This window comes from Falco peregrinus, chromosome 5 (assembly GCF_023634155.1).
Source record: "Falco peregrinus isolate bFalPer1 chromosome 5, bFalPer1.pri, whole genome shotgun sequence".
Taxonomy (NCBI): domain Eukaryota; kingdom Metazoa; phylum Chordata; class Aves; order Falconiformes; family Falconidae; genus Falco; species Falco peregrinus.
Window position 1 is genome coordinate 77,978,361 of NC_073725.1, and position 23,085 is coordinate 78,001,445.

Sequence of the window (23,085 nt, forward strand, 5' to 3'; positions counted from 1 at the left end):
GATCAGGAAGCTTCCCCTCAGTTTTAGGACCTCAGCAGATGTTTTTTCCCTCTGGCTGAGAGGGACTCTGACCACAGCGGATGGGAACTGGGTTACCAGGACCCACAGAGTCCTCCCTGCCCTGTGAAATAGTGCTGAGAAATCTTGCCCTTTGGCTCTGGGATGTCTCAGGATGAGCAGGCAGAAGTGCCTTCTGCTTCAGGCTCCATCCCTGATCAGCTGCTCGGGCTTTGGCTCGGCTCGCTGCTTTTCTAGACTGTTCTGTTGTCACTGCTTTGATTTCCAACCTGTTGTTTGGGACTCCACTTATGCATCCTGCTGGATTCCACCCTCCGCATTGCTGGAGGACCTCAAAAGAGGCAGCAGTTGCTGCTCTCTACTATCAGCCAGACTGGGAAAGGCCAGGTGGAACAGCCAAGGTTTTGCTTGTAGAAATGGGGTGGCTATTCCCAGTATGGCTTAACTCTGTTTTACCTACTTCCCTTAGACACTGGGAGGGCTGGTACTTGTGAGCATCACCTGTGCTGTCCTGAGGGGAGGGACAAGCTGCTAAAAGCAATGCTGGAGGAGAAGCAGGGATGGGCAGTGCATCAGCTGACTGGTTTTTAGGGAAGCAGCTCCCAGAGGAGCCAGGGCTGGGGGAGCAGGTATGTTTAACTTGTCTTGGGTGGTCTTGGCATGGAGGAGTGGAACTGAAGCCCTGGAGAAACTGGGCTGGAGTCCTCCGGCACCGTAGGAGCAGACTGAGAAGCTGTCAGCTCTGAAGAACCCCCTTTGCTTTCTTCCCTGCTTTTGCCCAGCCATACCCGAGAAGTTTAATCAGAATAAAAGCTGCCAGGGGAAGGCACAAAGGTGCAACAATATCTGGTTTGATCACCCAGGGCTCAGGAGCATGGTGACCTCGCTGTGTGGAGACTCCTGGGGATGATGCAAGGGCCACTTTCCAGTGCCATCCAGTGTGTCTCACCATGCTGGCTGGGGAGGGGACCTGGCAGAGATGTCTTCCTGTTTGTCCTCGGGCAGCCCTGGAACTTGTGGTGCTGGAGGTTGTTGTGAGTGAGCTGTTAATGACTTTTGCCTGAAAAAGTGTGGAGGTGGTTTGCAAGCTCGGATTGGTGCCAGTTCCCATGTCTGCGATGGCTTCACAGTGTTTGGGGAGTTTTGAAATGGGAAGTGCTGGTCTCTATGGCCTGAACAGGCACTTGTACAGGAATGTATGAGATGGACCCAGACAACCACATGGTTGTGTTTATAACTTTTTTTTTCTTCCAAAATGTCTGCAGACAAAGGTGTGAGATGCTTGTACAAATGTCTTGGTGATGGTTGCGCAGGACTGGCGATGCGTGTAGCAGTGCTCTGCATTACCTCAACCCAGAAAGTCCCAGCGCTGTACGGATTTTGATTTCTGATTTAACAGTCTCCTCCACAGCTCCTCTTAAAAATCACTTTGTCTCCTCCAAATTAAACTACTGTTTCACTTATAAAGTGTTTCATTCTGCTATTAAGTGAAAGTGGGAATCTGACTTTCACATCACTGCGTACATGGCTGCAAACCCCAGCACAGCAGATTGAAATATCTCCAATTTCACATTAACAGCAATATCTCAGCAGATTGCCTCTGCTGCTTAATAAAAGGCACGGAACTTCTCTGGGAGGCAGGCTTGTGTGACAGCCCTCTCTTGAAGGGATGACCATGTCATTCCTTGAGCAAGGAAGGATCTGAGGTTTGTTCCTTTGCCTTGGAGGAAAGGAGACAGCCTTTCCCTTGCCCCAAGTCACCAGAGACTAAAATGCAGAGGAGAGATGTGGGAGCTTGGGCTGGTTGTGCTTCCAGCCTGATGGCTCCCCCCGTGAGCCTGGTCCAAGAGACTGGGATGCACTGGTGGGGGCTGTGGGGCAGCAGTCCCCTCTGGAGTATCACTTTTTGATCACAGGCAGAGGTGGTCTCTGAGCTTTCAGGCACTGGTGCCTTGAATCCCACCACTCCCAGCTATCCAGACGTGGGGTTTCATGAAGGCGCGGTTTACTTCGGTTTTGCAAGTGCCAGCACTGTTGGGCTTATGAAGTCAGCTTCGAGCCTCGCAGGAGGTCTGACTCTCCTGTGAAGAGCTGTGACTCCTACCTACCTCCTTCCCCAGAAGGGGACTGCAGAATTGTGGGGTGTCCCTGGCCACAGAGGTGTCCCCCACACAGCTGGAGTCCTGGGGAAGACTGGCTTGCTCCTCGGAGTGTGTCCCTCAGTCTGTCTGATCCCCCTGCTGCTTTTCCTACAGTATTCCAAACTGCCCTTTTGTCCCCGAAGAATTCTGCCTTGCAAATGCCAAAGAGGATCCCTGGGGCAGCATTGCTGCTCCTCTGCCCTCCCATCAGGTGGTGAGGAGGAGAAGCGAGGGATTCAAATTAACCCTGCTCATCCTCGCTGCTGCTGCCCAGTGCAGCCCCTCTCCTGTTGCCTTGGCGTAGCTCAGGAGCAGATATCATCTCTGCCAGGTAACTGCTGCCGTCCTCCTCCGAAGGTGCGTGTGTGCCTTAACCCAGCTGCCTCCCAACAAGCCGGCATCACTCTCTTCCTCCAGAGCAGGGAAATGGGAGTTATACCCTTCTGTTTCCCCCTTGTCTGGTCTCCCCCTGGGCTGCTTTTCTGCTGCCCCCTGACAGCCCCCTCCACTATTCTCTGGCTCCCCTGACCTCCTTTGACGTGTTGTGTTTCATGGCAGGTAACGGGGAGCCGATGGCAGATAAGAGGGGTGACAGTGTTACTGGCTCATGCTGTGCCTGAGTGGCAGCGGGCGGGGGCTCTGCCTCAGCCCTTTCTCTGCCGATGCATCGATGGTAGGGAGTGCCCGGGACCCCCCCGGCCGCGGTGGAGCCCATAAGGGAGAAGGTGGGAGGCGAAGGGGGGCGGCTGTGCAGAGCAGCGGGTGGTACAGCTTTATTTTCCCCAGCTGTGAGAGGGAAGCAAGCTGGAGCTCTCCCCTCCTGGTGTGCGAACGGGAGGGAGAAGGTGCCGGGGGACCGTGTACCTGCCTGGTGGAGGTGCTGGCAGGGTCCCCCCGCACATTGCCAGCCCCCCACTTTGTGTGCAGGTTTGTGCCGATTCGCTGTGTTGCTGGGATGAATGTCAGTGCCTGGAGTGGGGAGGCAGGGAGCAGAGATGGTTCAAACAAATTAACCCCCCCACTCCAGAAATGGCAGGCAAGGGTGGTGGCGGTGGCTCTGAGTCCCCGCCAGCAGTGGGCGGCTGCCTGGGGGCCAGTGGGCCGTGGGACTGTGGGACTCCTGCTCTGTGGGGTGCACCCTGCTGCTTCAGGCATTCTGTTCGGAGCGGGAAGCTGAACCAGAGCCTGGAGGAGAGGGAAGAAAATAAAGGCGGAGGAAAAGCAGGCTTGGCAAGGCGCGCGGCAGCTTTCGGCAGCGGATGCTCGTCCTTCGTAGGCTACGTGCAGCGGATGGCTCTAAGCAGGGAAGTAGCGATGAATGGGATTTTGTTTATTTTTTAACACAGCATCCACAATGGAGGGATCAAGAGGACGCAAAGGTAGCTTGCTGGTCTGCCAGTTGAGTTAAAGCCGGTTTTCTTTGCTGTTTCCTTGAGGGTCTCTTGGCATGGCTGTGAGTCGCTGTCAGACAAACCTTCCACTGGATGCGCTTCACTGACTTAATCTGGCTTTGCTCTGTGGGGCTGTAGTGCGATTTTATTTTTTTTTTTTTCTGAAACCCTTGTTTTTCCTCCGCCCAGCTGGCGTCAGGCACTGAGGATGCAGAGACAAGTGCTCCTGACTAGGAGAGGTTTGGCAGTAGGATTTCCTTCAGGTTTTCAGCGTGTGTTTTATCTGCTGCCTGCTGTAGAAAGGCTTTGTGCTGGAGCCTGGGGGGCAGAGCCCGCAGGTGACCTCTAACTGATCAGACTTGCTTGCTTTAAGTGTCTGTCCTCCTTTTGCTCAGGTGTTTGGTGACAGGCTGGAAAATCGTTAGGTAGGTGCTGCTGGAGGCTAAGGGGTGTCTTCTGCCTTAGAAAACAGGGAGGGAGGAAACCTGGTGAACTCTGAATAGCCACAAGAAGAGCAAGCGGGGATCCTCTCCACCTACTGTGCTGGTGTCTGTGTGCCGTGAGAACAGACCTTTTGGAAATCCATCTGAATGGCTGATTTCTTGGGATTTATCATCTTCTGATCCAGACGGCATCCCCTTGCCTGGCCGAGGGCCACTACAGTCACCCTGGGCCACGTCCCCAGAGGCCAGCTCCCTCACCTGCCAAGTGGGCACTTGCTGTGGGGACTCACAGACCTGTGCCGTTGCTACTGAGGGATCCTTTCCAGTGGGCAGCATTATTCCACCCCTTCCTCCTTAATTCAGCTCTGCAGCATCACACTAAACAGGCATGCAGCTGCCAGCCGCTCTCGTGCAGCCTGGTGCCTGCGGCTGGCTTCGGGAGGCAGGGCTTAATACCATCAAAATCTGAGGGATCGGCTGTGGAGTGCGCTGTGGACTGTCCAGCAAGTAATTCCTGGCTAAACTCCTCCTGTCTCTCTCTCTCTCTCTCTCTCTCTGACTCGCAGCGCTCCCTTCCCGGTCCCGTGGGCTGATGGAGCACGCGGGGTAGCGAGTGCAGCTGGGGTGTAGCATGCATGAGCGTGCGGTGGTACTGGCACCCAGGGACACAGGCGTGCGTGCACTTGGACGCCGCAGGGGCCATGGCTTCGTTCGGGAAGCTGACGGAGTACTTCAGTCTGAGGAAGTCAAGGACGGAGCTGCGCTCTGGGCGGCGTGGCCGGCGGAGCGGGAGCTGTTGCTATAGTGTCATGGAGTGCAGGTATGGGGTGGCAGTGGCCCGTCTGTCCTGGTGCCTCTGTGTGTGCCCAGGGGGCTGTGGGGTGGGAGATGCAGTCCTTGCTGCTTTGCTTTCCTTTTATCTCTCCTGAGGCTGGGGAGTGGGCTGGGAGCAAGCCAAGAGCCCTGGAAGCGTCACCTTGATACTGTTTAGGGCTCCTGAGCAGCTTATTGCCACAGGACACCTCTGGCAGGCTTTGTGCCCTGGCATCTGCCTTTCTGCCCAGGGCATGTCCCAGGTGTCGATGTCACATCTCGGATGTCTGTTGGGTGACTGCGTGCACGTGTACCTGCTTGTCTGTGTCTTTTGCTTTCTGTGTTGTGCTGCTGCACTGTCTCCATGTTAGAGGAACGAGATTATTGTGCCGCAATTGCCCTTCCCTCCTGCTGCTCCTTGTGCTGCTGCATGCAAAGTCCTCCACTGCACGGGCAGCAAGAAGTGGCTTTGCAAGTGGACTTGAACGTGCGTGTGTATGCGGGGCTGATGGAGCCTCTTGGCACGCAGCCGCTGTAGGGGGGTTGTGTCTTGGTTGTGCTCGGGGACAAGGTGCAATGGTGAGGGGGCTCCTCTGGGCAGACAGACATGTCGTTCATTATCAGCTTGTTTGGGGTATGGATTGATAAGGGGAACGTGCTGTGGAGGGGTGGCATTGGGCTGGCTGGAAATCCCTTGGGAGCATGCCGCTGGTGCTGTGCTCAGGGTCATGGTGGGAGGCAGCAAGCCCAGCCCCAGCTTTAGGGTGCGCATGTCCTTGTTTTGCATGTAAACACAGTTATTGCAATTAGGAAAACTGCTTTGTGCCTGGGTGGCTTATCCCTCCTTGGATGTTACAAGCAGCTTGTAGGACATGGCTAGTACTTGATGATGCTCTGGGCTTTTTTTCCCCCTCTGTGTGGGCTCACAGTAGGGCAGAGGGTTACCAGCTTGAGCAATGTGTCCCCAGATTCTCTGGCTGACCTGCACATGGTGCCTCTCCACTTGAGGGGCAGTGTGGGTCTATGTGGGGACACGTGGGAGGAGGGGAAAAATAGCACCAAGATACCCACTCACCACCTTCTCTGCTTGTTGAGCATCTTGTACTCTGTAAGGGTTATTAAAGCATCTGCAGATTAAAAAGAAGTTGGAGATCTGTTGCTTGGGCCCCTCCTGCTGCTCTCTGCGATGCTGCTGAGATGGTAAGGCGTGATGTGCTGGTGCTGTCTCCCCTCTTCGCTCGGCGGCTAAAGGAGATGGTCGCCCTTTTGCCGCTCACTCAAAGCACGCTGCGGTTTCTCCGGAAACGCAGAGACATTCGTGGCTGAGCTGGGAGCTTTGTTCTGCTCTTTTTTGGCACTGTGGAGAGAAACCCTGGTTTCTGCCCTCAGGTTTTTGCTGTGCTGGTGCAGAGCTGGGTGTGAGGAAGGTCGATTCCTCAGGTGCTGCGGAGCGTGACATGTCCCTGGGGTTTGCTGGTGTGCAGCCGAGCGCCACATGAGAGCGAGCGTGTGCCACGTCTCGGGCATGAGGGAGATTAGGAGATGCTCCTGGAGCTCCGCACCCTATCGATCTCCTGCGCACAGGGTGCTACAGTCCTGGATCTTGTGTTTTGGGATGAGCCGGGGGGTTTCCCATGTAATGGGAGATGTCACGGTGCCTTCCTAGCTCTGGGGTATTAGTCGCAACAGTGGTGTTGCTGGTGTAAAGCTCATGTACCAAATTTTCTGGGGGGATGCTGGGTATGGATGTATTTTGAGTGCTTCCCTTGTGCAAGAGAGTGGCTCACTGTACGTTGGTCGTGGCTGCTGCCTGTCAAAGCTCAGCTCTGTGTGGGGCTGGTGGATGTGCTTCCCCCAAGAAGAAGCTTCTCCAAGTGCCCAGGTGGTCCAGTGTGGCCAAGCTCAAGATGCAGGGAGCTGTGCTTTCCCTGCTCCTTAGCGTATTTTGCCCCCCGTGCCATGCAGGTGCTCCAGGGCAGCTCCTCTGGACTGGCTCTGAGCATGTAGAGAGTGTTCCTGGTGCCTGGTGCCCCCAGCTCCCCCAGCGCCAGGGCTTGAGTGCACCTGCAGATACTGAGCCTGTTCCTTTGATTGCATGCAGTTGATTATGGAAGTAAAAATAAGTGTTGATTGAAGTATGGGATGCTTTTGAAATCAGTGTCACTTTTAACCCAAGCTACTTGAGATGTTGCCTGTTTCCCCCCCGCCTCCGCCCCATGCCTGTACATTGAGAAGCCCCAGCTGACACCCCTAGCCTCAAGCTGAGCTGGCTGCTGGCATCCTGAAAGCCGAACGCTTCACGGCTGGGATCCAAAAGCAAACAGAAGGCAGCTGTTGCCATGTCTGACCCTGTCCTTACTCTAGAGAGTGTTTTTTCTAGCTCTGTTAAGCAACTTTGTGGTTTTATTTCATTTCTTCATGCTAATGTGGGCAAATTAAACAAGGAAATATGATGCTCAGACCACACATTTCCATGTGCACAGAGGTACTGGAGGTGCTGCATCCCAGGCTCAGCAGCTTGATGTCTAACAGACCCCACTACCTTCTCATGGCTCAGGGCAGCCAGGCTCCCACTGCTCTTTGCCAAAGCCATGCAACCCCCAGGGATGACAGCAAATGAATGGAGGCAGGTCCTCAGTAAAGAGGATGCGCTAACTGGAGTTATTAATATCTAAATGTAGTAGTCCCACGCATTCTCATAGGACCTAACAGGTTAGCAGGGGTGTAGTTATGGTCTTAAGTAATATGCCTGCACTTTTAAGCTACACCTCCAGATAAAGCGATGCATACGAGGTGGGTTGAGTAAGCCTGCTGGATTTGAGAATTCGTGGGCTCAAACTTCTATGCAGAAGCATTGTCTCTTGGCAATAGCATTGTCTCTCCCCATGTTCAAGTGCTGCTAGGCAAAGGTGCTGCTTACAGGAGCTCTTGGGCCTCTGGCGCACGCCGTGCCCTCCTGCTCTGCTGTGACTTATGGCACAGAGCTGTGTTGTGATTTACACCTTCGCTGTTACGTCAGCTGGAGGCTTCTTCAACCTGGGACTTGCCAGCTGTGCTCAGCAGGAGGATGGATGTTCTGCAGAGCTGTGGTGTAGTTGCCTCGTTATTAAATCAATTGGACAGTCAGATCTCCAGGGGCTGAGAGGCTCCAGGTGTAACAGGCTGGGGATCAGTGTCCCCAGCATGCAGCTTGTACTCCTGTAGTGATTTCATGTAAACATACCAGCCAGAGCTGATCTTGGGAAAGTCTGTAAGTGATTTATTTGCAGTAACTTTTTTCAATCTAGGTGAAGCATTGATGGATGAACCAAGTGCTGAACTTGACTGGCTTTGGAGCTGTACCGCTTTGTGCAGGATGAAACCCTGGATCATCACAGGGGTTGATTTCTCTGCAGCTCAGAGGCTGCAGTGCTGGGTGCAGGTGCCTGTAGGAAGATGACAGGAGGGGCTGGGGGTGCTTGCTGGGGTGTGTGGGGTTAGTTCTTTGTATTATCTTGCGGTGCCAGCCTCAAGGTGCTTGTGCCCAGCTCTCTGCATGTTGGTAGGCAGGGCAGAGAGGATCCGCTTCTGGCACGGTGGAGTAATGAAAGGAAAAGGCAGGTTATACAAAATAGCTCATCTATTTCGTGAGCTATTTTTAAACTGAAAGGTCTGGATAACTAATTCTGGGTTCCTGCAGCTTTTCAAAGCGGATCAGAAAATTGAGGAAGGCTATTGTCTTGTAACTGGGCTGAGAAACTGGTCTTGCTCAGCTGTGAGTGTGCCAGGGGAGGCTGCAGGGTGAGCTGGAGCTCTGGGGAGCAGGCTGGCACCTTCCTGGGCTCAGCAGCAGTTGGCCCGGCAGCCCAGCGGTTCTGGGAGAGTGGGGATTTGCCGTCATCTGACAGAGTTAATGGGTTTTGGAGAAATTCTCAAGGAGGCTTGGTGGTGGTCTCTGCCTGAATGCAATGCTGGCAGCATTAGCTGACCCGCAGCAGTAACAAATGATGCATCATTAAAAATCCCAGATACTGACTTTTGGGGTGGCTTTTGGGGAGGCGTTTTGTCCTCTAGGCAGGAACTTGGAGGCTGATTGATTTAGTGGCTTTCTCTCTTGTCCCAGTACTGTTTTGTGAGATCTGCTCACCTGGCTTCAGGAGGCTGATGCACATTCCCTCTTTGATAGCTGCCACCTCTCTGCTCCTCCATGGTCCCCGGACCCCCATACAGTCCTCGCAGAGGGGTTTTGATGTGCATATCTGGAGGTCTCTGCCTAGTTATGGAAAAGGAGATCTTCCCTCCGTTGTCAGGATGGGGGAAGAGGAAGGAGGGATTTGTGCTTGGTTTTGGATCTTGCATCCTGCTGGGGGAGCCCTTTGGCCCTAGAGGCAGCAGAACTGAAGACCCCTAAAAATTTGGAGGGTGGAGAGCCTACATCTTCAGTGGGCTGCAGGAGCGGAGTTTTTCCCTGGCTTTGAGGGAGGCAGTGGCTCACCGGTGGTGAAGCCCAAGGAAGTTAAGCTTGGGAAACGGGGAGAGAGGTGGCTGGTGTTTGCACCAGGGAGCAGGCAGGCAGGGTGTTAGCTTTAGAGGTTCAGTGCCTTTTTTCTCAATACCCAAATTGGTGTTGGAAGCTGGTGTTAATTGACAATGAATTAAATTATATAAGAATTACATTACATAAAAATTTCAAGTTGCCTGGTGTGTTTCACCCATGTCATTAGATAATCTCCAGCTGAGGGAATGATGTTCCAGGAGTTGCTCCACCTTTGCACTTGCAGGGAGAGCAGAGGTGGGTCTGGGTGTCCCTGCTGCTGTCAATCGGAGCCTACCCTGAGCCTCGGGAGAAGCTGGACCAAGGACCTGCTCTTTGCAACAGGGAGCTGTTACCTCCCCTCCTTTGTGGGTATTTTCCACGCTGATACCCTGATCTGTGTTCCTTGCTGTGTAGCTTGATGGGCTTTGAGATGGGTGAGTGGGGAGGGGTAGTGGGCGATGTTTTCCTGGCAGGATTGTGCTTAGTTGTTTTAGGGTGTTTAAAAATATCTCTTCAGCTCTAGCAGCACGTCTGTGTTTAGGCATGCTGGTCATGATGGGGAAGAGGAGGAACTGGCAAATTTGGGGGCTAGAAAACTGCACTGAAGGAGCAAATCCTGTGTTAAGCTACACACAGCATGAGACATCTAAAAATGGTAGCAGGTCTTTCACCTCTGTGATACAGCTCAGCCTTGCAAAAGTCCCCGTCGCTGGAGTGGGACTGCCCTGTGCGTTGTCCTGGTACTGTTGGCAGTGGCACAGAGTTGCCTGATATCACATCAGATGCGGTGCTGGGGACTCAGCCCCCTCATTCCAAGTCTGAGTCCGGGGGTTTGTAGTTGTTGCTGGCTGTTTTAAGCACCTGTAGGAGTTGAGAGCCAGTAGGATGGAGCCAGTCAGGGTGTGCAGAGTGGTGGGGCAGTGCCCAGAGCTCCAGGGAGCCTCTGTCCATCTGCCAGCCTCACTGCGTGCTTGGGGGTGTCTGGGGTACCCACCTGCAGCATTTAGTCTTTTGAATGTGCATGGACCATTTTTCCTAACTACTGTGTCCTGCAGCTTGAGCTGGGTGAGAAGCTTTTAATGTGTGGTAAAACTTGTCCCCAGAGGGGCACCGAGGATCTCTCTACCTTGGCTGGTAGTTAAAGTGGCTCTTCCCACTTTGTTTTTGACATGTTTTGAACAAAACCATTCTGTTTCCAAATGGATGCATCAATATGGAAAAATATCTGCATTTTAAAAAACAAGGAACTTGGAAGTGTTTTGGGTTGAGACATTTCCACCTGCAATTAGTCAGTAAGGCAATTGTGGCTCTTGTATTTCAAACTTACCAGCACTGACACCTTCCTTGCCTGCTGAGAGGCCGGCAGAAAAATGTGTGCGGGTGCACGGATTTGCATTTTTGCTGCATCAGATCACTGTAACCTATTGAAAACAAAACACATTTAAAATTTGATGTCCATCGCTGCTGCGTGGAAGTGCTCTGTGCTGATGCCTAACCAGGCTGAGCTGGAAATAGCCCTAAATCCAGTGTTAGTGACTCAGACCATGACTTGCTTTGCAGAGGTGCTGAGCGCCTGTTAAACCTGTGAAGTGTAGCAGGCAGCAACACTCAGCATCTTAACAACTCGACCAGTATTGTTTGTGTGGCCGTGCAAGAATGTGAGAAAGAGCTTTGCGAGGTGGAGCTCAAGACTTCAGCCTTTTTCGGATATGGAGAGATGCTGGGTCGAGGAGCTCAGTGGTGGGTCTCAGGTTGCTCTCGGATGGCACAGCTGGGTGGATGGCTGTCCCCAAGTGCCGCTGGTGTGCTTTTAGGTGAGGCTTGTTTGAAATTGTGAGTGCTGCTGCTGTGCTCTCCCACCTGGTTTGACAGCGTGGCGCTGTGTGGTTGTGGCTCCTGGGGTCACCGGTGCCTCTCAGCTCTTGCATTTCACAGCTGCCTCCTTTGCCCTCTGCACTGGTGGTTCGTGGTGAGGTGAAGGACTGAGTCTGCCTCCCCTCTCCTCTGCGTCAGCTTTTCCCCAGGCTGTGTGAGCGCTGCATCCCCAGTGTCTCACAAAGATGACAAACTGTCAGACATAAACGGTTCTGTTTTGTGAGCAGAGTGGCAGTGCCACGGGAGGAAATGACATTTAGCTTTTGTTGCTTGATTGAGCTGCCTGGGCTTTGCATATTAAACCTAAAGAGGCTTTTTAGCTTTGCTCTCTCTGGTTGTTTGCATCACTGTGGCTGTTATCTATCAGGAAGGGGCTTGGGAAGCAGCACTGTGAAGAAATCTCTCCCCCCATCAAGCCTGTCCTTGCAAGGGGCCTCTCCACTAGAACGTGACACATCCTCGTTCTCCGTGGAGGTTTCTGTGCCCTGGGGAACACCAGGGTGCATTTCCAGTTCCAGTACCCAGTAGTTTGGCCACCGCTGCTGGTTTCAAAGCGGGCTGCTAGCTCCATCCTCTCCCACACTGTCGTGGTACTGGCCACCAGCACGTCTGCAGGGGGAAGGGATGTGGATGGAGCCAGGCATGCCTTGCTACTCTGGTCCTCCCTGCCTCTTGATGCTCCTCAAAAATCTGCTCTCGTGGCTGTAGGCAGAGATGTGTTTAATATCTCTCCTGTGTAAGAGCATGCATGTGTGGGCCTGGGAGCTGGCTGGGAAAATCAAACGTTCTGGATTTGACAGGCTGGAAAAGCACGTCTGAGCTCTGTCTTATCTCTTTGGGTTTTGGGGCCATGTGTTACCTAAAGACAAGTGATGTGGTTTACACCCAGTGTTCTTCCTTTATGCCTAGTTGCTGGCCTCCTTTAAAAGCTGATCTTTGGGACTGGAGGCGAGGTTGGGAGTTGACTATTTTTTGCACAAGCTGAAGCTAATCTTTGCCTGGATTAGACAGAAAAAAAATGGGTCGTCATCCTTTCCTTTTGGAATGGTTGTTGGATGTGGGGTAGCAGGAGGAAGGGGAAGTTATACTGGTATTAAGGGGAATTACATATGTAGCATGACTGCAGAAAACTTCTTCAGCAGAAAGCCTTGGCCTGTGAGTCACAGTTGCTAGAAAGACTGTTTAATTCCTAATTCACCCACTGTTTTGGCACTGAGTCACAGCTGGGTGGGTGCGCAGGTAGGAAACAGAAGCACCAGCAGTACACACTGGGACTTGTGCATGGAGAAGAAGGAAGTGATTTCAGACAGAGGATGTGTATTTTAACAGCTTCTAATAAAAGTGGTGGCTGGCACGGGAAAAATTTCTGAATGGAGGTTGTCCCTGTTTGCCCTTCTCTCTCTGCTCCTGCCGGCACAGGGCAGCCTTTGGGGTGTGTGAGGATGCCAAGCAGCCCAGCTCCGGGCTTGTGTGGCATGGGGGGCTTGTCTTACTCTGCCCCTGGAGTTACTGCTGCTCTCTGGCTGGGAGTGGGTTTAGAGGGGGGCCCTGCCAGGCACAGGGGAGCTATGGGATGTTGGCTGCCCTGCTATCAAGATACCTAGCTGCATCGGCATCCTTGCCTTTGGAGGTGAAGGGAAGGGGCTTTGTGCCCTTGCATGCCTCAAGGAGATGCTGAGCTGAGTGGTACACAGGGAGCCTTGGAGGAGTGTGGTGGAGCCTGTGGGGGACGTGGGCAGAGCTCTGGGGGGAAGAAAGGAGATGCCATTGTGATTTGGAGAGGTCTCAGCACAGACTGTTATCTATCCATTGCCTCACTGCCACACTCAACTCCCTGGTGCAGGAGGCTGAGCAGGGGATGGAGGACCACACTCGGCATCCCTGGATGCTGAAATACCTCCTAAAAGGGACCAGCCCTGAACTGTCCCCTATGCGAGAGTGGGAAATAGGAGGCAGAGCAGCAGTGTGCCCAGCTTGGCACCCTTCTGTGGGGAAATTTGAGTGGGTTATCTCCTTCAAGTCCCTTGCTGGGGGAACAGCCATCCCAGTGGAGAGGGCTGTTCTTGAGAGAGCATCCAACCGATGCTTTCCTGCAGGAGGTGGGCTGACATGGCGCTCCTGAAGAGTTGGAGAGGAAGGGGAGCGGTGATGGCTGGACAAAGGGTGCTTTTTCCGGACCCAGGAAGAAACATTTCAAACAGAAAAGAAAAAAACAAACTTTTGTTTAGAATATTTCAGATGGGAAGACCAGAATACTTTCTTTAATAATTAAAAAGTTACTGCTTTTTCCCTTACAAAATTCTGTGTTTTCTCCTGTAGGAATAGTTGGCAATTATACAGATTTATGCAAAATATTTTTAGTTTGCATTTTTTGATGGGAAAGAATATGTGCAGGAATAAGCAGCTCCTTCTGGTTAGCTGGCTATGGCAGCTGCTGTAGCGTGGGGGGAGCAGAGCAGAGCCCTGACCCTCACCCCACACTGAGGCAGCCGCTGGGTGCGGGCACTGCTGCCTGGAGCACCCATCTGCTTCCATGGACATTTGGTACTTGAAGCCACTAGGGCTGGTGTTTGTGCCCGCTGGCTGCTTCAGGCCCGTTGGTGCCAGCCCTGTTCACAGGATTCAGGTGACTGCTTTTGTTACCTCTTTTGGTTTTTTTTAATTGTTTTTCTTCTTTTCTTGGATGTACATCCATGTTTATGGAAAAACTGGAAAGCTTCAGTACATTTTCCTGTTGCTTTAAAGAATAAATAGCTAAAAGGTAGATTATGGGATGACTCTGTTCTGGTGCATGTTACAGAAGTCTCCAGGTGTGCACCCACAGCAGGCATCCCCAGGGTTGCAAAGGGCTATCACTTGCAGCAGAAACTCAGAGGTTATTTATTCCTACCACCTTGATGACTTGCTGAAGGCATAAGAATGAGCATCACGTTTATAATCAGGAGGTACAGAGGCCATTTTTGTCTGGGGAAGGTTTGCTGCTGAGAAAGTTCCACATCCATCGTTGCCTGGGCTGGACTGCTTGGGATTTCATCCTCCTATGGTGTCCAGTGCAGGTGGCTGCAGCCTGCTCCTGCGCCACCCACCCAGCAGCCAGTAGGAGAATATTGTCGGGAAACATATGGAGAAAATACATAGCGTAAAAGCAATTCACACTAACGGTGCTATTAACCCCTTGTAGTGCTGTTTGATGCGGTACAGGTAGTGGTGGAGCTGTCCAAGCTTATAATAAAAGTAAGTTTTTCGACCAAATTAAATAATTATTTTTTCCAGGTGTTAGTAGTCTGACAGTCCGGCTTTGCAGTTGTCAGCCTGAGGTGCTGGAAAACTTGGTCATGCTGCAGAAATGATAGGATTTAAAACAAACCAAGCAGCTCTGACTGATGTCTCAATGCCTGTATGCTTTAGGTGATGAGCATGCAGAGTTCGTGCCTGGAGAGTCTCCCCCATGTTTGTCAGGAGCAGCAGTGTCCTTTCCAAGATGATCTCAGCGTCTTTTTGTCTCCTCCGTCGTGTGACTCGGATTTTGAAGCAACAGGGGAGACCAGCCCTGTGTCATGAGACTGGGAACAAGATCAGGAGTTTGACAATGCAGCCAGTGGGCATGCTTGGGGGGGCTGTGATGGGTTGGGGGGGCTGCAGTGAATGTGCACTGTGGCTCCAGTCCTGCCTGGGTGATTTTGTGCTGGTGCAGGGCTGGTGAGAGAAGGGGGTGTGTGCTGGAGTTGGCTGCGGTACTGGGTGCCACACTGGACCCCCCTTTGCACCCTCCCTGAAAGGTGTTTGCAAATATAAAGCATACAATTATGTATTTATCTTGCAAGTTAACCAATCTTTTAAAATTTGAGCCATTGTTGTCCATGTTACTTGTGCTTCATTAGCTTTTGTCTCTGAAATTTTTTGAGGGCAAACAGGAGATGTGTAATCACTGCAAAAGAAAAGCCAGGAGCCAGGGCACAACCTCTATGGTTCAGTGTCTTGTGAACCTGGAAAGGGGGAGGTTTTTGCTCTGCCCCAGCCTTTGGCAGGTTGCCTACTGCCTTTCCATCAGAGCTTCCCCCACCTTTAAACATCAGTATACAGTTAATAATGGCGTGGCATTGCAAGCTTTGTCATCCAAAGCAAGGAACTGCATTAGTGTGGGCATTGCTCTTCTCTGAGCCAGCTTCTCTCCCCTGACTTAATGCCTGTTGTGCAGCAGCTGCATCCCAAACATGCTTCCCTGTCCCTCACCTGCCTTGGCGCTGCCCCTGTTTCTGAGTCATTGGAGTGTCCCTGGGGACACAATTCCAGTGTGCAAATTCTTTAGGTGAGCTTCCTAATTAATCTAAAATACCCTGCTTAATAAGGTGGGGAGGCAGCCTTAGTGCTCTCCTCTGCAGAGTGGTCCATGAGCCTTTTGCGTTGGCTGCGGAGCATCCCAGGTGCCTTCAGCCATCCTCTCCACTTCGGGAGTGCCTGGGTGGCAAAGCCTGGCTATGAGCATGGGGACCCTGGGGCGTTTGCAGCACTGGATTCCTGAGGATGCAGGTCACGCTCTAGAGCTGCTGGGAGGAAGGATGCTCGTCAGCTGTGCCGGCGTGCGGGGATTCATGTGTTCACCTTCATCTGCCCTTTTCCCCCATTTATCAGAGAGAACTCCGTGAGCAGGATAAATGTTCACACTCCATAAGTGCTTCTGCTTCTTTCCCTGGCCCTGGGGAATTTCTGTCTTTGGATTTTGTTTTTGTCAAGGAGGTGCAACTCCAGCAGGTCTAGGCACAGAGCCCTCCCAAAAGGCCCGTGTGTGGGTCAGCTTAGCAGGTGGGCAGGAGAGTGCATGGGGGTCTTCTCCCCTGTGGGATGTGGAGGGGGTGATCTTGTGGCATCATAGGGACAGAGCATGTCTGTGCATTGGCATCTGGTCAGGGGCGTGTGGCAGCCGGCAAGGCGCGGGGTGAGCCTGAGCTGGGGAGAGCCCTGCGGGGGCCTGGGGACAGTTCACCACTGGCTGGGGATTTGATTTGCTGCCTGCAATAGAGCCAGAAAAAAAAGTTCTTTTAACAAAGAAACCAACATACTTTGAATAAATGAATAGTAGTGTCTGGCCCCAAAGTATTTCCTTTTCCCTTTTTAACAATTACATTTAAGTAAACGTTGAAGTGGAAGCGTTGCCATAAAACACAGCCACGATGCTTGGGTTCAGAAGTGCTGGTGTGAAATGTGGTTTTTTACCTTGTTTCCCTGAAGCAGCGTGTGAGGCGGGGTGGCCAGGGGTGGCTTTGCCTGTTGCCCAGCTTGGACTGATGGGATGGTGTCAGGGTGCGGCGGGGTGAGAGGCAGGAGGTGTTTAGCATGGAGTAACTGCCTGGTGTTGTGACGCCAGGGAGCATGCAGGGCTCAGTGGGCAACTGCTGCCACCAAAAGGACTTTTGGTCTTTTTCTGGGATATTTGGTGACTGGTCCCTAGCTCAGCAGGGTGGGTGCTGGGAGCAGGGTCTTGGGGCCATGGCTGGACTCCTAGCGGGCAATGGGTGCTGGATGCTTCTCCAGGCAGCTCTGAAATGTTTTGCTGAGATCCTCCCTGTGTTTCCTGGCACGTGGGGTATGCACCCTTGTCTCCTGCACCTCCTGACAGCCCCTGAAGCCTGTCTTACCCATCCTAATTGAAACACAGTTTTGCAGGAGCAGAAGCAATTTTTCCCCTGATGCTGGGCGATGGTTTGTTCAGTGCTTGGGCAATGGCCCCTGCTGGAGAGATGCACTTCAAGCCTGAGAGGTGGCAGGAGAGGACACTTTTGCAAACCAGCTGGTGGAAATCATGGTATTTACCAGCTCACAGCTGAGCTTGGGAAGGTATTTTTGTAGCTTCACAATTTTTTTTTCCTTGCAAGCTGAATGCTGTTTTGGTTTTTGTTTTGCTTTGAAACTGTTTCACAGCCAGATAAAAGATGCTCTGTTTTCAGCTATCATCCTCTGCTCTTCAGCCCCTGTTACCTTTCTAACAGTATGAAGACAGTTTTGTGGAGGCTTGGCTTGAATTGAGAAGAGAGATGTCACATGGCTGAACTCCCCCTGCATGGGGGACACCAGCTGTGCTTACAGCAGAAGGGGTTACTGCTGCCTGCCCTGCGCTCCCAAAAAGCAAGCGAGGTTGTGTGATCCCCAGTGCAGGACTAGGACTGTCAGAACTTCTCGTGCCCCAGGGGCATTCTTGGGACCAGGGGAGGACATGGCAGAAGCACCTTACAGGTGATGGAGAGGAACTGCCCGGCAGGTGTGCAGGGTGAGGAGGGGGCTGCACACAGGGCTTGGCTGTCCTGTGCAGCGATGCTCAGGCTTCTCTTAAAATGGTTGCCTCCGTTGATGATGTTGACTGCTCCTCTCCTGCTGAAAATGCGGTTCTGTGCGACAGGGGTCCTGCTGCAAGGAAGTGGCAGATTGTCACTGCTCACTGCCCGTGAGATGAGAACTGGTGTGGGACTGTGGCTTCTCGGTTGGCTGCTGGGTAGTTAACTCAGGTGTGTATACTGGGCAGTGAGAAAAGAATTTCTGTTGGGGTGTTTTTTGAGTGCAAAGGGAAGATCTCAGTGATTTTCTCTGGCTTTACAATTCACAGGGTCACTCGATAAGTACCAGTGACTCACGGGTTTGCTCACAGTTGATAAGGTTTCCAGAGCAAGCTGTGGTGGTTTTGAACATGTGCAGGTGCCCTGTGAAGGCTACACTCTTTCTAAATCCTTGGGGTCTGGTTATCAAGGCCACCCTTGTATTTTATCCAGTTGTATCACTTGCTCTCAGACTTCTTCTCTAGGCTTTCCTAATGCTTTGTGATCCCCTTACACTTCACTCCCTGCTCTCCATGGGGCTCTGCTGCTGCTTTGGACCACAGTGACTTGCATCCCAGAGGGTGCTGCCACTGTTGCCTTGTGCTTCTGTCCAGAAATTACTTCTAAGGCAGTACTGCTTCACCTCTCCTGCTGCTTCCTTTTGCTGCGAAGCCCCTCTGCAGAAACCAGCTGCAGATAGGTGTTGTCTTGTCTCCTGCTGCGGTCTGGGTGGGGATGGAGAGCATCGCACAAATCACTGCTCATCTCCCCCCGGTGGCACGCAGCCTCCCCGTAGCAGAGCTTGCACCCAGTGAATGCCGTGCACTCCTGGGGTGCTGGAGGCACAGCTGTGCCTTGCTCTGGGAGCTGGGCTAGCCATGGCCTGCATCCTGGGCTGGTGGGGCATCCACAATCCAGTTCTACTCCTGGTTGCTCCCTGCAGGAGCAGGCTCTGCTTCTCCCCTCTGCATGGACAGAAAGTGGGGTGAGGCACCATGGGGTCCCCACCCCCCTGTGCTGGTCACCTTACACCCAGCTGGGTCTCTGCAAGCTGTTTCAGGGAATGGATGCAGGTGTTGTATTTTTTTCCATCTTGCAGCCACTGCCTGTGGTAAGAGGCTGTGTGGTTCAGGCTGTGGAGGAGGTGAGGATGATGCAGGGACCGGAGCGTTCCCTTATGAGGGAAGGCTGGGAGAGCTGGGCATGTTTAACCTGGAAGAAGAAAAGACTGAGAAGGAATCTTATAAATATCTACAAATACCTTAAGGACGAGTGTCAGGAGGATGGGGCCAGGCTCTTTTCAGTGGTGCCCAGTGACAGGGCAAGGGGCAATGGGCACAACTGCAGCACAAGAAGTTCCATCTGAGTATGAAGAAAAACATCTTTACTGTGAGGGTGGCAGAGCCTGGAAGAGGCTGCCCAGAGAGGCTGTGGGGTCTCTTTCTCTGGAGATGAGCAAAACCCACCTGGGTGTGACTGTGCAACCTGCTCTAGGAGGAGACCCTGCTTTAGCAGGGGGTTGGACTAGATGACCTGCAGAGGGCCCTTCCCAACCCAACCGTGGTGTGGTGGAGGTGCAACACCGCCTTTGCCCTCCTCCCCAAGCAGAGGCTCATCTGCCCTTGCCCCAGTCCAAGAGAGGGCTGTGGTGGGCAAATTCTTCTCCTGGCTCCTAGCATCTCTTGTTTTCCTGAATCCAGCTGAAAGCTTTGCTGAGTTTTTAAGGTCAGGTTGCTAAGTTACACCTCCTTGGAGGAGCAGGCTGAGTAGAGTGTTACAGGCAGGAGCAGCCACCAACACGGAAGATCTGGGAGCAGTGTCCCTTTGCAATTACTGGGCTCTCCTGGCCCTTGTCCCTGCCATGCTCTGTCAGTCCTGGGTGAATCTCAGTACCTCATGTAGCTGTTCTTTCCCAAACTTTTAGCTTTATAAACTTCTTTTGGTCAGCAGATCTAGCAAACTAATTGACTGAGGGTGTAGAGGAGCTACCCACAATTACTGGTGAAGTGCTGTGGGAACCTGCAGGAGGAAGAGCAACATTTGGCTTCTCCATCTTGTGTTTTTGAATCCTTATTTGCCTTTTGGGGCTGTGAGCTCTTTGGGGCATGCACTGTACCCCTTGGAGCTTGGAAATGGCCTTGCATGTCAGAACATATGGCTGTCACCAGGTCACAGCTCTGGAGCAGGCAAGCGAGGTCTGGCGCCACTGGTGTCCTGCTCCTCTGCCCCTCTTGCTGTTTAACCTTGCTCCCGGCTGAACCTCCTTCTCTTCTTCCCATTTTCTGCAAGCAGCCTGGCTCTGGGAAGACTCAGGGGAGCTGGATTAGCACAGTGTGTGCTCGGGTTTGTCTGAGAGCTGCTGGGACTGAGCACTGTGGCAGGGTGAGGGCTTCCCTCTTCCCAGGACTGGAATGTCTTGGGAGGGTCACTGTCCTCAGGCATTTCCAGGAGATGTGCTGGAGGTGTAAATGGGTGAGGTTTACTGGGCTTCTTTTTGGGTTGTGTCAGTAGAGGGTTTAGGGTTATTTTTTCCCTCCTGCTTGCTATCTCTGTTGCGTTGCTGGATTTTTGTGCTATGGCTGGCATGGTGACTCCTCCATCCTTCCCCTGGGTAAGCTGGGGACTCTGTCCTGTCTAGGTTGGGCTGGGAAGTGGCCTCTGGAGAGCAGCTTCTCCCGCATTGAAATAAGCATGGAGGGCAGGCTGGGTGTGTGTGTACAGGGGGGTTGCAGGATCTGGCTTTCCCTGGTTTAACTTGCATTAACCTTTTCTTTATTCCTCCCTTTATCTCTGCTCAGCCCTTCCCCTCTCTTTCCCTGGGGTGATGAAGAGGCCATCTGGTAAAGACATCACCATGGGGAAGGTGCTGGACATGGCACATCTTTTGAGATGTGTTCCGCCTCTGTTTCTTTGTGCCCCCCCCCTTTTTTTTTTTTGTCTGTCACAGTGGCTTTTTTGTTAGCCTGTTTGATTTCAATAAAAGCCTGGAGAAGAAGCATCCATGTCCTCTGTGTGTCATGGGCTGTGGCTTGGGGGGTGGGATGCTAGAGCAGTCATCTGGGCTTGTGGGCTTGCACCCTGCCTGGCACAACCAGCTTGTGGCCTGTGGCTGTCCCCAGGGCTGGTGGCAGGGGACCTGGCCCTGGTGACTGTTCTCATGTTTTTTCCATCTGGCCGTGGACTGGGAGTGATGGAGCTGTCACTGGGCTCCTGCCTGAGCTCTCGCATGCAGCCAGAAGGATTTTTCCACCCTTACCAAGACTTCATTATGTGCTCTCCTTTCTACCAAAATGCTGAACAGTAGCTAAATACAGGCTGTAACAGCATCGATTGTGGCTTTTCTAATTGAGCTTTACACTCCATCAGGGATCTTTACTAATGGGATGTGGTATCCTTGATAACACCTAGCTGTGGAGCCTGCCTGGGAAGCATATGTAGACTTCCCAGTGGTACCAGGTCCCAGCTGCCAGTTGCAGCTGAGGCCTCTGGAGTTGCTCATGGGATGGTGGATCTGCAGAGCCAGAGTGTGCCTGGCAATTTGAGTTCAGATTTCAGATCTAAACAGGTTTCTGACTGCTTTGCTCTTTCTGATATAAATCATTGTCTGCAGCTATGCAACTTAAAAATTGCTCCTCTAAGGGTGTGAATTCTTCTCTTTTTACCCCCGTGTGATTTGTGTGAGTGGCACTGTAGGCACAAAGGGATGTTGATGCTTAAAATGCTAATGCCATTCTGCAGGTGATGGAGCTATACACAGGTGCATTTAAAAGAACTGAATATTACATGCAAGAAAAAAAAAGAACGTTTTGAACTCCAGCAGAGACCAGGACTCAATTATGCAGCACAGTGATGTGTTAAGTTACATCCTTGTTGTCTTGTGCCAGTGAGATGTGTTACAATGAGAGGTACATACGTTTTACTGAAATAGAAACAACTCCGGGTGCTAATTCTGGCTTTGTATATCCTGGTGTATCTTGTTTTCATGTCGACGCAAGTGAAGCGTGGGGCCATGCGCCTGGTGCTGCTATGGCAGTGCCTCTGCAGGGCTGGGGCACTGCTGTCCCTGTTGAGTGCTCAGGAGCAGCTCTGTGGAGCAGAGCAGCATCACCTGGGAATAAAAAGCAAATGTGATTACCACAGGAAGTAATACATTTCTGAACCATAACATCAAAATGCACTCCCTGACCTTGCTCCTACAGACACATCTGTCATCATCTGGGTAGGAGGCCCCAGCAGCGAGTGTGGTGGCCACCCGCCTCCCGGCACCTGTGGCTCCTGTCCTCTGCCTGAGCGCTGCCTGCCCATCGCTCCATGCCTGATGCACAGGCATTGCCATCCCACAGGAGATGGCTTTGTGGCACCGCAGCTCTGCCACGGTCCCCATGTTGCTGCTCGCCCGTGGACTACATCGAACGTCGACACCAGTTGGGAGCTGCTGTCACATCTGTAAAGGGAGAGAAAAGTGATCATAATAAACGTAGCAGTGACAGGCAGCTGCCAAGGGTCAGGAGCTTTTCAATGATAGGCTTTCCCTGCATGACCCTGAGGACCGGCTTAGTGGAAATAAGATACAATTTAGTGCTGTGATAGAGAGGGAGGCAGAGCACTTGCCCTGCTGCCTGCACTGGGAGCTCAGCTCTGCGTGGCGCTCTGGGGTGGGTGGAGGGTGCCAGGTCTGAGCTGGAGGGGGAGAAAGCAAAGGGTGTGGAAACAACCATGGAGAACGGAAGCTCATTTTGTGAGAGGAGACAGAAAGAACTTGCTTTAATCAGCCTAGGAAAACATGGGCCAAAAGGGGCTGTGAGTGCGGTATGATGGAAATTAATCTTGGGAGCAAACACCAGAGAGGGGGAATAATAATTTAATCTAAAGGTTAATATTGGCACAAGAACAAATGAGCATAAACCAGCTAAGAATTACATTTTGGATGGAAATCTGAAGGCTTCATACAATGCAGCGTGAGGTTTAGCAACAGCCTTGTGTGAGGATGGACTCTTGGTCAAGCCCCTTGGGGGTGTGCTGGTGACCTCGGTCAGGCTCAGGTGTGGGCTCTGGAACAGCGGGGCCAGGGGAACAGCTTTGAGGTGGTCCCAGTCTGTAGTCCTTGGCACAGGGTGATCCCCCTGCATCCTTCACACCACACTGCTGCTAGGCATCCTTTCTTTTTTATCCCATTTCTGGGATTTTTGCAGCATGATCTAGGCTAGTGTCATCCCTGAGGATGGCATCTGAGGAGCATCCCTTAAGGGAGGTGGTGGGGTGAAACAGGAGAAAGGGGACCTGCTCCCATGTCCCACTGTGAGGCTCTGCATGCTCTGGGGTTTTGGAGGAGGCAGCAGCTTGTGGTCATGCTGTGAACACATTGACGTGTGTCTTGGTTCCCCCTGCAACTTTTGAGCCTCATCATCAAACTCAGTTGAGCTTTGACCTCGTGGAGATCTTGACCTTGTGTTTCTATATGTTTCACGACACCTTTGTGACTGCTACAGTGCCTGCTGTGTGAGTCTGTCTTGCTGTAGTCTGGACCTTCCCTATAGCACATGTCCCTGGACCTCTGAGTAACCTGATTTCCGCCACCAA

The 23,085-nt window shown here is 52.4% G+C and overlaps 1 protein-coding gene across 1 annotated transcript in view; it reads left to right on the top strand.

The window, feature by feature from the left end:
- Positions 1-23,085, top strand: part of LOC101917653 (ankyrin repeat and fibronectin type-III domain-containing protein 1-like) — a 209,135-nt gene that overhangs the window by 16,594 nt on the left and 169,456 nt on the right. The gene's annotated exons all lie outside the window — the stretch shown is intronic.